A 16,471-nucleotide genomic window follows, 5' to 3' on the forward strand; every position below is an offset into this window, starting at 1 on the left:
AGGATGGTAATATTAATTTTGCTCAATTATCTGAATTTCTCCAGAATTACATATCTGAAATCACGTGGAAATCTATAATTTAAAATGATTTATTAGCCTTTTTTTGAAGGCAGAGAACTGGCTGAAAACAGAGCCAAAGTATTGTTATCCAGTTATGAGAATCAATCATCAATATTTAGAATACTCCACTTGGTATTCTGGGAAGTTTTACACCCAGGAACAATGCACAAAAATAAGAGCAACCAACCAAAAGTGGATGGTTAGTAGGCAAAATAATGCCTCCCCTCTCTAATGTCCATGTCCTAATTTCTGGAATTTGTGAATAAGTTACCTTACATGACAAAAAGTACTTTGCAGGTGTGATTAAGTTAAGGTTGCTGAGGTAGGAAGATTACCCTTGATTATTGAGATGGGCTCAATGTCAACACAAGTGTCCTTTTAAGAGAGAGGTAAGAGTTTCAAAGTTAGAGAAAGCAATGAAGGATGTTATACTGCTGGTATTGAAGTTGGAGGAAGGGGCCACAAGCCAAGGAAAGTGGCCGGCCTGTAGAAGCTGAAAAAGACAAGGAAAAAGATACTTCCATAGAGCCTCCAGAAGGAATGCAGCTCTGCCAACACCTTGATTTTAGCCTTATAAGACCCAATTTCACAATTTTGACCTCTAGAACTATTAAGATAAATTTCTGTTGCTTTAATCCACTGCATCTGTGCAATTTGTTACAGCAGCAATAAGAAATTAATACAGATGGTAAAATAGGAGAAAGGCAATTGTGGAAGTGGAGACAGAAAAGGATAGTTGGCATGGTGCTCATCACAAACTCATTCTCAACATAATCTATTTCAGGAAAGCGGACTTATGAGTGTTGAGAATTTCGAAAGTGAATTTCTTAAATTACCCAAGAATTCTTTGGGAAAGTCTTTTGTGTTCTAAGGTATAGGTATTCCAATTTTAAAACTGCTGTTTGTCAGGAGTTGACTACGATAGCATGTTGCTGAATTACTGTGGTGGAAAAGATCACTCTGGAGGAGAAGTCAAGGAATTGAGAGGTCAGAGTTGGAGCGATCATCTATATGAATAATGAATTAAAAAGAAATATATTCAGGAGAATAATTGAGAGCCAGGAGCTAAAATCACAATGAAAGTGTTGGTGACATGGAAGTTTATTGATGACTATAACAAGAGTGGGAGTGGGTGATATCCACTGAACACATAATTTATTATTGATTCCATAAATTGTCTCTAATTCTTTTGCAACTACTTCTAATGTTAAAGTTAATATAGTTATACATTCATCTTGCATATTTTTGATTTCCTCATATGAAAAATTCCCGGAAACTGAATTACTCTGCCAAAGAGTGCACACATTTTTGAGTTTTATTACTTTATAAATTGCCCTTGAGAAATGTTTATAAATTTAGACTCTTACTAGCATTGTATGAGGGTCTGAAGTTTCCTGACACCCTGGAAATAATAATTTTAAAAATATTTGCTAATTTTGTTGCAAAAATTATTTTCCTACTGACTTAATTTGCATTTTTATTACTAATGAAATCGAATATCTGTGTATATATTTACTGGTTATTTGGATTTCTTTGTTTTGTAAATTGTCTTATTATATGCTTTAACACTACAAATGTGTTGTCTTGGCATTGTCCTTTTTTATTTTTATTTGAATGATAGTAACTCACATTCTATAGTATTTAGTTTTCAAAGTGTTTGAATCTCAGAACCATCAGTAGGAGTTAGAAAAAACAGTATATTAGCCTATTTAAAGATGAACAATCTGTAACTTAGCAAGAAGAGTTTTGTCCAGTTTACACAACTCATAAATGAAGACCTAAGACCAGACCCTAGATGTTCTAAACTCTAGTCCAATGTTTATTCTAAATTCCACATTCTAGTTAATAAACATGAGACTCAGAACAAATATTTAATCTATAATACTTGGTTGTCCAGGTCTGGATCCCTCTAAAAACATCTTACTTAGGACAAAATTGTAACCCATGCACATATGTTCCATTCTACATTTCTGTTCTCAGTCTCAAGGGAGGGGAAATAACGGAAAGATGTAAAAGGAGTAATGAAAAAGGAAAAAAAGACATTTTGACTTTAGTCTAGCAAACTTCATAAATAGAGTCAAATGCTTTTCTCAGTCAGGAAAAGCTTTACATTTCTAAAATAACAAAAGGGTTACTTTTCAAAAAAGGCCATGAATAACAGAAACTTCTGAGTACCAGTCATGAGTTACAAAGGAATCCATAAACAGAAGTCACCGTAGATGGAAGAAACATTCCCCAAGACACGTTGCCTGAGAAAACCAGGAAGTTAGTGGTATCTGTTGTTGAAGATAGGAGCTTGTGGTTTCTATCCAAACTGACCCAAGTTATCCAATCAGAATTGGAACTGCTGTGTAGTAAGGTAAGCCCAGAAACTGTTTATTCTATGTCATGAGCCCCTTTTCAAAGTTTAGATCTCTTACAAAAAAAATAAAAACTCTTCCTCCCCCCTAAATTTTTTTCTAAAATTTTTAAACAGTTTTCTAGAAGTCTTCCTGAGACCTAATCCACTGAGCTGATTGACCTGCATTGCTAGAGAGGTGCAAACCATCTCTTATGTCCACGCTACTCTCCATGGTCTCCTTGGGTGAGTCTCACCTCACTGTTAGAGAACTTTTGCAACCCTGAGTGTGTGACTAGTTTATTTCTGGTTAACGGCTTCCTTATTTTCTGGGTTATTTTATTTCACGACTGTGTGGTTCTCTTCACTGGAAGCAAGTGTTGAGAGGTGATGCCTGTCTTTGTTCTGGTTAGATGTCTGTCAGGATTCCAGGCAACCTCTGGTGACTCAAGCTTCTTAAAAACCAGGTTACAGGGGCTGCAGTGAAAATACTGTAGGCAGTCTCAACTATGTGGTTGAGAAAGTTGCCCTATGTCCTGTGCTATACCACTGACATTACTATGCTTTGGCTGATGAAGAAATCTTCAAATTATCTTGTGTCGACTGTATCTATCTGTTTTGTATGTTTGTGGGAGAAATTAATTATAAGATGTTCCCCCATCTTACTTTAAAACCCCAGATTGCTTATGTAGGAGAGAGAAAATACCTTTTTCCTCTACACTTCTAAGTTCTTGGCTGGGACCCCTTAAGTAAAAGACAGAAGAGAAAAGCATACAAATTTATTTAACATAAGTTTTATGTGAAACGGGAGCCTTCATAAGGAAATGAAGACCTGAAGAAACAGTTACACCTGAGTGTTTTTATGCTATGTTTGATGAAGAGTGGAAAATCATAGAAAGATATGATAGGACAAAGGGTATGAGCTAATCGCAATAAACTGGGTGGAACTAGCAAGACCTGTTTCTTCAGATTTCTCTCTGTGTCTTTTAATCTTCAGAGATAAAGATGCTCCTCTCCGCTGGGTATAGAGAGGGCATCTCTCATACAAGGGTTGTATGATCTGCTTCAGGAGAAGGTCAGAAAGTCCTTCCTAGGTTTTATAATCTGCTTCAAGGGAAGGCCAGAAAGTCCTTCTTGCATATGCTCTTTCTCAAATTCCTTCAGCTTAAAATATTCACTATGCCAGGGTGCCATATTTTGAGGTAGGTTGTCCTGAACCCCATCACTTAATATATTCTCATTATAATCATAATTCCATATTTGGCTAAGAGGCATTCCTTTATTTTAGACAACCCAAATTTTCAGTAACCCACAGTTAGTAATTGTGCCTTTAACATAATCTTTCACTTACAGAGTGACTTCAAACTCAACGGAGACAAAATCTCAAATGCCTAATGAGCCAATTTCTTTGATTGACACACTGAATCCTCTCCATATCAACAAAAGTCTCATGTAGCTTTTTTCCTTCCTTTTTACAAGATTCCCTGTTTAATTAAACAACAACAACAAAAAAAATACAGGAAAAACCTAAACACTCATTCCTTTCCCTTCCTTTGAATGTTACTGAGAATAAAGGCTCTTATGAAGAGGACTTGAAATTACTTTACAGCTTTCTTACCCATGGGAGTTCCAAGGGACACTTACCCATTGTTCCTTCTCTACTCTCACAAAATCCCATACCCTTTCTAGTAGCTGAGCACACCCTTAGCAAAAAAGATTTCTCTTCAACCCAGTAAGAACTTGCTCACCTCTTCAAGTGTTTAAACCTTAGTCCCATGCTAAGCTTCAAAATATAGACAATAATTTCACAAATTTACAGAAGACAGGCAAAAATGTAAAGAGAAATTTAGAATACTCTTATATTTCTATACCCCAGATTTTTTGCCAGATTTGTGTCAATTTAATTGATTATTGGTTACCACGTCAGAGGGAGAAAAAAATGACTAGTCAAAGTAGACTGGAAACCTAATGAACCATTAAACCAGAAGACTTGGATATAACAAATAATTAGTTTCAAAAGAAAATTACTGTAGGCCATTCCTGAAATCTTCCCTATTAAGGTTAACTGGACAAGGATCCAAAACTGTAGGTAAAAGATTCTTGAATCAACTGAGTACTTTAGAAAAAGTCTCGCTAATACCTTTAAAACAATATTCTGTACCCATATGGATTAGAAACATAAATAATAAAGTAATTAGGAGAATTTGAGATTGGCAAGTGTCTCATCTGGAGAAATTACCACAAATAGCTGAGCACTACCAAGACTCTTAAGAAAGAAGAACAAAAGAAAAGGAAAAATCTTAAAGCATTACAAACTAAACAATTGAGTCAAGATGACTAAGGGCATTGGAAACAACAAATTCCCTTTTAAAAGGGGTTCTTCTTGCTCTCTAAATTTTAAATTTTAACAAGAAACGTATGCAAGAAACCAGAAATAATTTGGATACTGGAAAAGAGAAAGCCTAAGGAAGGCTCAAAAAAGACTAAAAAGGCTAACTACACGTCCCACTTGGGACCCCAGTGATAGGTTCTTCCAGGGTGCACTTTCCCAAATAGCTTTTTCCACTGATTATTTAGTCACAAAAAATGAGCTTAGCATAATTGTTTAAGGTAAACCTTTACATTTCTATTGAATGCCAGTTCCATTCTTTCTACACAAAACCCCTCTCCTTTACCTCAAGTGGTCCCCCAGAGTGAATTAGACCATAATTGTCATTGGGAATTTCTACCACCCCTCTGAATTTGCCTGATTCTGCCTCTGAACGCTTATCTATCTCCATTAGACTTTTAATGAAAGAACTTAAAAGCACACTTTTCTTCTACACAACTCCACTCTGGTTAAATCATTGGGTAGAGATTTTTTTGTTGTAAACGGAATTGCAAAATTCAGTTCACTCCAGAAAGAATTCACTTAAAAAAGTCTAATGAACTAGATAAAGCTAGGCTATAATTGCACTACAAAGCTAGGTTATAATTTCTGTATCTTTATATTCCCTTTCTCCTAACAATCCATGAATAGACAAGTTCCCTCTGGCCTATAACCAATAGGTCTATAGATATATGCTGTATATTCTAAACAAAAATAATCAAAATGCAGATAGGGACCCACAAACCCATCCACAAACTTTCCCAATACCCACTGAAACCAGAATTTATCACAGGAATGAAACCAAAATTTAATTCTCTGTCACATACTATGTCCTTACATAACTCCCATTTTCCTGGGTTGGGGGAGGGAATATCAGGGTTTTGATTAGGATAATTATAGGTTACCATAATATACTCAGTTCTCAGCACCATGAGTATAAGATTGCTTTCCAAAAGAAAACCCAATAAATGCTTTCCATGATTTTTTAACCTAGTGATTGGGCCTACTAATAAACACATCAGCATATATCTACATTAGAACCCAGCTGTGAGGTATGATTTTAGTACTTTTAATTACTTTTATGCTGTTAAACTTCAAGGAATTGAACCTAACACAAATGAGATAGAATCTCTTCCCAATGAATCTCTACTTATATTAGGGATCTCACTGAAGGCTAACGAAAAAGCCTCCAGAAGCAGATGTTCCACAAGAGTAAACAGCTATACTAAGATCTCTGGGTCAAGTAGACAGTCTTCAAACATGGATAGTTTCTTTGCAAGTTCTTTGTGTCACACTCCACGACTGGGAGTATGGACCGTCATGCACTAATCTGCTTTCCCTTTTTTGTCACTGATTACTTTATTCTTTACCTTGGGCTGGTTTAAAATGATCAACTGCTCAGACGTCTTCCTAATGATCATCCTGCTTAGAGCTGTAAGTTTAACCCCAGCCAACACTCTGGTATTCATACATTGTTTTATGACAGTTGGCTCATTCCTTTAAATATCTCTAAGGAAATAATGATTGTAGGTATATGATTATTTTCCATTTCATGATAAGGGAATCCCTATATTATGTCTCAGGACCACATGACTGAGCAGGTTATGCTGAATTCTATGTGGAAAGTACTCTATAAGAAATTGCTTGAGATCATTCTTTATCAAAAGTAGCCTCCTCAGTCATACCAAGCCAAAGGTATTGTGCTTAGAAAGCCAATCTAGGAGGCTGGCCCAGTGGCGTAGTGGTTAAGTGCATGCACTCCGCTTCGGCTGCCAGTGGTTTGTGGGGTCAGATCCCGGGCGCGCACAGACGCACCACTTGTGAACAAAGCACTTGTGAATGCACCGCTTGTGAAGCCATGCTGTGGCAGCGTCCCATATAAAGTAGAGGAAGACGGGCACGGATGTTAGCCCAGGGCTAATCTTCCTTAGCAAAAAGGAGGATTGGCATTGGATATTAGCTCAGGGCTAATCTGCCTCACAGAAAACAAAACAAAAAGAAAGAAAAGAAAGCCAATCTACTCAGGGAACTCCTATGAATCACAGCTTTTGTAATCATAGTATCTGTGAAGCATACAACCTGCATCCTATTTGGGAAAAAATTAGGCTGTTTTTAGCCATAGAAATATTTTCCCTACTGGATCCCCACAGAAATACAATATATATGTCTCCTAATAACTTAGCACACATATATGCCCCCTCAACTTTTATGCTTTACTGCTAAGATAGAAGCAATGGAAAATAAAGCAGTCTTTATTCTGGGTTAATGGGACTAAAGGATGATATAAACTGCCTGAAAAGGCAGGTTCAAATCACCTCACTTAGATCCTGCTGCTTATGAACAGAAAGGCATCCACTCAGTGCTATTCAGTGTTGCTCCTCATGCCAGAAAAGATCTGCCCTAAATAATGAAGAATGAGCAAAATCTTCCAGAATAGATCTCCCAAACCTGATAACTGAAGAACATTTCTGAAGGAACTCCTTCCATCCTCAAACCTTGTCTTACAGGAAATTAGAAAAACTGGCTGAATTATAGAATATTTGGCAAATATATTCCAGACTAATTCCAGACTAATCTGGTCAAGTAATTCAATTGAATTGATAACCAGAGAATTCATGAAATTCTGAGAAGTAGCCATAAAAGTTGCACAGTACGAAAAAGGTGCTGGGACAATTGGATATTCACATGCAAATAGATGAATCTGGACCCCTACCTCACAGCAAATGAAAAAATTAACTCAAAATAGATCAACGACCTCAATGTAAGAGCTAAAATATAAGACTTTTCAAAGAAAACCTAGCGGTAAATCTTCACAACGTTGGATTTGGCAGTGGTTTCTTAGATATGACACCAAAAGCACAAGCAACAAAAGATAAAATGGACTTCGTCAACATTAAAAACTCTTGTGCTCCAAAGGACACTATCAAGAAAGTGAAAAGATATGGGAGAACATATTTTAGAATAATATATCTGATACAGGACTTGTTTTAGAACATAGAAAGAACCCTTACAACTCAATAATAAAAAGACTAATAACCCAATTTTAAAACATGCAAAGGATGTGAATAGACATTTCTCCAAAGAATAAATATAAATGGCCAAAAATCACATGAAAATATGCTAAACATCATTAGTCATCAGGGAAAAAAGAAAAACCTCGCTATGAGATACCACTTCACACCCACTAGGATGGCTATAATCAAAAATATAGAGGATAGGGGCCAGACCAGTGGCGTAGCGGTTAAGTTCGCACGCTCTGCTTTGGCGGCCCAGGGTTTGAGGGTTCGGATCCCAAGAGCGGACCTGTGCACTGCTTATCAAGCCATGCTGTGGTGGTGTCTCATGTAAAGTGATGGAAGATGGACATGGATGTTAGCCCAGGGCCAGTCTTCCTCAGCAAAGAGGAGGATTGGCCACAGATGTTTAGCTCAGGGCTAATCTTCCTCACACACACACAAGAAAGAGAGACAATAACAAATGTCGGCAAGGATGTGGAAAAATTAGAACACTTATACACTGCTATGGAATGTAAAATGGTGCAGCCCCTTTGGAAAACATCTAGGCAGTTCAGTATAACTGCCTACATAAACACAGAGGTAAGATTTGACCCAGCGTTTCCACTCCTATGTATATATCCAAGAGAAATGAAAACATAGATCATGCAAGAAATTATAATGAATAGCAGCATTATCGATAACAGCCAAAAGGTGGAAACAATGTAAATGTCTATCAATTGATAAATGGATAAACAAAATGTGATATATCCATACAATGGAATATTATTTGGCCACAAAAAAGCAATGAAATACTGATATATACTGCAACATGGATGAACATTGAAAACATCATGCTAAATGAAAGATGTCAGTTACAAAAGACCCCATATTTTAGGATTCTATTTATGAAATATCCAGAATAGGAAAATCTGTTGAGACAGAAAGTAGACTAGTGGTTGCCTAAGGCTAGGGTGGATGGAGGAGTTAGGAGGTGATGGCTAAGGGGTGTAGGGTTTCTTTTGGGGGTGATGAAAATGTTCTAAAACTGATCGACGTGATGGGTCCAACTTGTGAATATACTAAAAACTACTGAATTGTACACTTCAAATGGGTGAATTGTATGGTGTGTGGACTATATTTCAATAAAGCTGTCCAAAAAACTGCACAGTGCTAGGAATATTTCTGGTCTCTCAAGGAGGAACCCATGCTGTACATGGAGAGAAATGTACTAATATCCCTGCTGATCTGATCAATGTCCTTACAGTACCCTTACAGCGAACAAATCACTGTTTGGATAATCACAGAATAGCCAAGCATTACCTAGGATCCATGCCTTGGTTTACAAGTTAGTTTGCTGGGTGGAAAGATGGGCCAGTTACAGAATAATAAAGTTAATTGCAAGATTTGCACGTATCCAATATCTATGTTTATGCACTAGAGCTACGACTGGGTAAATCACATGTCTCTAACCCATTATGAAATCAAATTAGTGATACTAAATGGGAAAATCACAAAGCAAACTTATTTAGTCAAGTCTGCACCTCAAAGGAATTATTGACCAAAAGAAGGAACTTAAAGGGAAAAAAAATGAAAATTAAATTTTGACCTACGTTTCCTCAGCCTGGAAAAGCTTTGCATTTCTCAATTAAAGATGTTGCCTTCAAGATGGGCCCGTGGTAGAAGGACCTTCCTAATACCAGCTATGAACTACAAAGGCATCCAAAAGAACAGATGCCTCTACAATTTGATGACAAGGGAATCTCAAAAGCACTGGGATTATTTGCTATTGTCTTATCTGCCATAAGATCAACTAGGCTACGCACATAGAAAGTATTTAATAAGTATTTGCTGAACTGGAAAGGAAAGAGATTGTGAAACCAATTAAAAACATGGAGATATGTTTTCTTTGTTTATCAAAACCTATTCGTTTCTGTCAAATCTGGACTAAACATCATGCAATTGGAATTGGGGTTACCATGTAATAATCAGAGCTCTAAATACCATGTATTGTCTCTTTTCATAGGCCATTTCCTTTTATAAGACTGGCCCCTTGCATGCAAGTAAAATTTCCTTATTTTTTCCCAAAAATTGTGTATGAGTTTAAGTAGGGACAAAATATCAACTTCTCATTGCATTTTAAAATACAATAAGGATATGCTACCTAACTCCATAATTGTGTCAGTTTTGAACAGATTTCTCCTGTATAGTCAAACCGATGTGAAAATGATTAGGAAGAATCAGAAATCAGAACAAGAGAAGAAGACAAAACTGAAAAGGGAGAGGATCAGAGAAGATAAATTCAAATTTTAAATGTTATTTTTAAAAAGAGCCTTTAAAATTGAAAACATTGAAGGAAACACATTTAAGCTTGAAGTTGGTCAATAATTGCTTGCCTGAATTCCTTTCTTGATATTGCTGATGTTGTTTCACTTTTTTCCTCCTCTTTTTTTCTTTCCAGATTGTCCTTTATGTGTTAATACAAGATAGCTCTCTCTCAACAACTATTTCGTTTAGTCACCAATCTCTACCGATGTCTCCCACACGGGGGTCTTCTATTCAAGAGTCTCACTCTTGCCCTCCTGGTTCAGGCTCTCAGCACTGGCTTTTGTCATCCTGTATACATACATATATGGGTTTCATATTCCCAACTACTTCCATAAAGCCAGGGACTTTGCTACTATTTTATCAACTGTAGACCTAAATAGGCCATGCACATAGTAAGTTCTTAATAAGTATTTGTTGAATTGGAGGTGGAAGAGACTGTGAAATCAATTAAACTAAATCTGAAGATGAAAATACTAAAAATGTAGAAAATCCACTGTATGGCCGCCAAAAAGACTGCTCTAGTCCACATTTTCCAATTATACATTTCCATTACTTAATGCCTGAGTACACACTTAGATATAGATATGATACATTAAATTGCTGGGTATATCAGAAGCTTGGTTAATTAAAGAAGACTCAGAAATGTTTGCAGTAGGCCAAGTTGTTATTTTACAGTCAGGCAGTTAAAAACGTCATCTGGAAAATGAATAACATGGAAATTTTAGTCTTCATTGATCTAAACTGCTTTCCCCAAGCAATCAAGCAATCATGTCATTAAAAATTAAGCACTTATGTTTCACCCAATTAATAACTACAGCAAATATTAATCACACTAATGACAGAACACATGGTTCAAGAGCTAAATGAAACTGGTATAAGCGATTGAGTAGGCATTTGTTTGTTTAATTTGCTTAAGTGATGGTTACTCATGGCCCCATCCTGTGGGCTTTGGAGCCAAAAATCCTTATATTCAATTGCCTGCTCCATCATTTAGCAGCTGTGTGATCTTGAGCAAGCATTTTGTTTTAACCCCACTAAATCTTAGTTATTTCATCTAAGAACCAGTGATAAAATTACATGTAGTCATTGTGAGGATTAAATGAGCTGTAAATATAAATTACTTAGAGTATCTGGACCAAAGAAGGTTTCAGTAAATGGTAACAATTTTTATTAAAACCTATTTTTATTTATTTTGTGTTTGTTTTTGCTTTTAAACTTACTTCTTCCTTGGCCGTCATTTGGCCTCTCCTCAAATTGCCATTTTAAGAAATAAACTTCTAGATGATGCACTGGCCTCCTTGGACAATCTTTTCTCCACAGTTGGGATTATTACTACTTAGAGAATCAGATACATTAATACAAAATTATAATACCAAACATGGTACTGTGAAGGAAAAAAAGCAGTAGGTATGAATCATTCTCTTGAGCAGCTTAGCAGTTAAGAGAAGTAGTTCGAAGGAGAAAAACTTTAAGGGAGAATTGTGTTAGGATAGAGACACTTTATTCATAGAGGAAAAGGAGCAAATGGAGAGGGTAGGAGGGAGAGAAAGGGAGGTGACTAGCGAGGAGCAAGAAATTAAAGTGCAAAATGAAGGAAATGACTGATAGAGTAAGCTTTCTTTCAGAAAACATAAAAGTAAATGAAATCAAGAGTACAGATGAATGGATCACTTCTAGAAAGGAGGTATACATTTTCCTAGAAATGAGAAAAAAAGGAGCTCATGGATAATGACATGGAGAAAATATTAGTTGGAGAAAGAAGCTGAAAGGTCGAACTAAGTTGCCAGTAACATACAGGACCCCTAGTTAAATGTGAATTTCAGATAAACAATGTATACATTTTTAGTGTAAGTATCTTCCAAATGTTGCATGGAAAATACCTATATTTAAAAAAATATATATTGACAGTATGAAATTCAAATTTAGCCAGGTTCCTATATTTTTACTTGCTCAATAAGACAACTTTTTATGATTTCTTTATACTCAGTGAAGCCAGCTGTATGCAAGTCTACCCAGAGTAAAGACTTGGGAAGAGACGTGACAGTGGAAAGGAGTATGACAGCCGTGGCAAGGAAAGGCATAGTGATCTATTCAGGATAGAATTTTTACACAGTTAAGTGAAAGACATTGAGTTTCTAGGCCAAATGTTCATCTTCTCTGGTGTTAAGGAATTAATTCAACTCTTGAGGGTTCTTTGCATTTCATTTTCCAGTAGGTCAACATCTAACATTACTCTTCATTCTTATTCTCCACACTTAATTTCCCCCAACATTGAGGCCAGAATTCCTTCCTTCAGCACCCTTGGTGCCTAAGAAAATAAAATTCTTTTGGTCTCAACCCCAGGTCCAAGCAGCTCTGTTTAACTACTCTCCAGAGTATGTTAAGCCCTGATTCAAAGGCTTCCTGAGATTCTTCTGAGAATCACTTTCTGCAGTATTTCTTAATGTATTGTTTTGTTCTGCCTGGAAAAGTTCCTTTCTTAGTGGATAGCCACTCTGAAATCTTTCTTAGCCACCTACTTGATTTTGGTCAGTTAACAATTCCTAGTCTGACTATTCCTAGCCATTTCTATGATGATGAGTATTCCCTCCTGCATCCTCATCCATTCATTACACATTCTGGAAGCCCCAGGGTTTCTAAAATCATATCCCCTCACATCTCCACCCCTAGGATCACCATGTGGATGTCTGGTACACAGAATTAGTTTCTTCAATATTTGCTGACTGACTACCCAGTCACCATACCCCATGATGTCAAACCACCATTCAATAACAGCTTTGCCATATTTTAAAATTGCATTTAACATCAAAGGAAAAATATTTAACAGATAAATTTCAGAAACCGTAGAGGCAGAATGAGGATTTATACTAAAACTCTCAAACCGTACTGTGGGTTATCTCCCTACTGGGATTACTTGTCATGCAACACCCTAACTATAAGTGAAATATCTAGTAAAGTAGCTCTTAAGAGGTTAAATTCTGAGAAGATTTTTTGAGTCCAGTTTGGCCTAAGAGCATCTGATTCAACCTACCTAAGGATTAATTTTTATCTTGATACCTTCTGGTAACTTTCTATTAATGTTTATGACACTCAACTTCATAACATATAATTGAACTATTCATGATGCATTAATCTTCTTTTTAAAAGATTAGTAGAAAGTGCTGATTCATCAGAAAGAAAAATTAGACTTGTATTAAATCAGCCTTTTTAAAAAAATCATAAGTTTCACAGTCACTTGAATACTGTCCTCTGAATCTTTACACTTTTCAACAGAAGGCCAAGTCAGAGACGTGCAGTCAAAGAACATATTTTTAGAATGCTTTCCTTTTTATGTGTGTGAGGAAGATTAGCCCTGAGCTAACATCCGTTGCCAATCCTCCTCTTTTTGCTGAGGAAGATTGGCCCTGGGCTAACATCTGTGCCCATCCTCCTCTACTTTATATGTGGGATGCCGCCACAGCGTGACTTAATAAGCGGTGTGTGGGTCCCCACATGGGATCCGAACCTGTGAACCCTGGGCCTCCAAAGCAGAGCGTGCGAACTTAACCACTATGCCACTGGGCTGGCCCCATAGAATGCATTTTAAATCTCTGACCAGATAGTAAAACTCCATTTTCTCAAGCTTTCTGAGAGAGAATAATTATTTTTAATTGTATAAAATGCATGCCAATTTTAAATATGTAAAGCTTTAGCTATAACTTTTTCATTCAGAGCCTTAGGACATGTGGGTAGAAGGTAGCATGAAGCGGATCAAGTGACACCAGCTTCTCAAATTTTGCATCTGCATCCACAGAACAGCGGTGTTTCTCCAGTTACACATAGGTACCCTGCCACTAAAATTGCATTTTCCCAACTCAGGGGAAACAATCACGTTGAAAAAGTCAAATGTTTTTAATTTCAAGTTGTTTTTTGTCATGTGTGTATATGTGTGTGTGTGTGTGTGTGTGTTTGAAAGAGAGGGAGAGAACGTATCTGGTATCAGGTTCTATTTATATATACCAGAACATAATATAGGTTATTTGATTAACATGAAATTTTATTTGTATTTAAGTAAAACAAGCTATCATAGCTTTTTCTGTCACTCTGCACAGAGCTTTAAGAGTTCCATGATCTCTGCAATCTGAGCACTTGTAAGAAGACTGGACAGAGTATAGTCTGGGACTAGGACCTGGGTTTTACTCCCTCATTTGCCATTTTTTCATCATGTGGCCTTAAGCAAGTTTCTCTATTTCTCTGGAGCTCAATTTCCTCAAATATAAAATAAGAACTTGGGTTAGATCAGTGGATTTTAAACATCTTTTTAATTTAAGAAAGCTGCTTTAAAACAAAATCTTACCAAGAAATATAGACAAAAAGATAAAAGCAAAACATCTTTGATTGAATAGTGGGGGTAAAAGAGCCCAAAATCACCCCCAAACTTTCTCTTGATAATGCTCTACTCCCACTCCCAGGAAACCCCACACAACATTTATTATTATATATTATTTATTTCTATTTTAACTATAGGGCTAAATAAACTCTAAAATCTTCTCCAGTTTTACCAAAGAATTATTTTATTAAATGCAAATACACTATAATAAAGATACTACATGATAGTCCGTTGAGCTAATACAGACTTAATACTATTATTTTCCAGACTCAATATTAGTGCTAAAATAAAGGTCTGGAGATGACCTCCAAGTGTGAAGGCTGACTGCCGTTACAGTGAAGGGAAAATCTGAGTTGGTCAGATATGATGGGTGAGAGATACATAGTAAACAAACCTGAAGTTTAGGCAAAGCAAAAGCTTTGTCAAGGAAAATCCACGAAAGAGAATCATGAAAAAAAGCAGGCTTGCCCCTAAAACTTGTGAGGCCCAGGTAACACTATAAATGCAGGCCCACACATCACATGTCTGAACATTTAAGAGTTAGTAATCAATATTTTAAGGCAAAATTATACAAATAGCTATTTTTTTCCCCACAGGTGGGAATTTTCTCAACAAATCCTAAAAATGGCAATAATTTTTTAAAACATCTACTTCAGTGATGTCAGTAAATTTGACCTTTGGGCTGCAGCCTCCCCAACCCTCATTCCCAAGATATTTCTACATTTATGAAGCCTTAACTCTTACGTTAAACCCCTTGATTCCTGTATTACTTACAGGGGCTCTGTTTTCCTGATTGAACCCAGACCAATGTGGTGTTGGTATGGAAAATATTCTAGGATAATAGAATCTTAAGAATAAGAATCTGGAATTGGTTATGTGATTGATGAAACTTACAGACAGTAATGACACTACAATGATTACATAAGGTTGGAGAAGTGAAAGGACTCACAAGATTCCTCAAGACACACTCACCCAAAGTATATACAAAGGCAAAGCATCTGGTAGAGCAGAGGAAAGCAAGCACAGGAAGCATTAGAGGCCGAGAGACTTCCAGGCGCAGCTCCCCAGGTTCCTTTCTCAATTGCACAGGGTGAACCTCAGTTCTGGATTGTGAACCACTATAATGGTCTGGATATGTGCAAGGACTTTTAGTTTGGGAGAGCTCAGGCAAAAGTTTCCACCAGGGTCTTCTATGCCCCACTCATCACATAGCCAAAGCCAGGCTATGGAACTGGTGAAACCAAGTATAAGTCATCAATCTGTACATCCCCTAAAAATGTGAAAAAGCTGGCCCTGGTCTCCAGCAAGGGAATTTCAAACTTTTAACAGCACATTAAAAATCACTACCTAGGGGCCGGCCCAGTGGCATTGTGGTTAATTTCGCACACTCTGCTTTGGCAGTCCAGGGTTCACACTTTCGGATCCCCAGCGCAGACCTACACACCACTCATCAAGCCACTCTGTGGCAGCGTCCCACCTACAAAATAGAGGAAGATTGGCACAGATATTAGCTCAGGACTAATCTTCCTCAGCTAAAAGAGAAAGATTGGCGACGGATGTTAGCTCAGGGCCAATCTTCTTCACCAAAAAAATCACTAGCTAGACTATCTCATCTTTATCTTGTCTAAATTTCAATACCAGATTTCCAGACTTCCCAGAGATAAGCAGAGATGTCCCAGTCCAACTATAAGATAACTCTATCTTAGAAAACCCCATAGGCACTGGAAAATAAGATACTGGTAGTCAATGACAAGGAGTGGTAAAACCAAAACAAATACTGCATTCCTAGAGGGACTGCAGAGATTAATGCTACTATCAAACACTTGAAAGATGTGGGGGAAGGTTAGTCCTATCTCAAACCCAATCAACAAACCTATATGGACTATGCAGAAGCCAGATGAATCTTGGAGAATTACAGTGGATTATCATAAATTAATAAAGTGGTGACTCCAATGGCAGCTGCTGCTTTCCAGCAAATCAACACAACCCCTAGTACCTGATGTGCAGCTACTGAT

The sequence above is a fragment of the Diceros bicornis genome, chromosome 12 (genome assembly GCF_020826845.1).
Source record: "Diceros bicornis minor isolate mBicDic1 chromosome 12, mDicBic1.mat.cur, whole genome shotgun sequence".
Taxonomy (NCBI): Eukaryota; Metazoa; Chordata; class Mammalia; order Perissodactyla; family Rhinocerotidae; genus Diceros; species Diceros bicornis.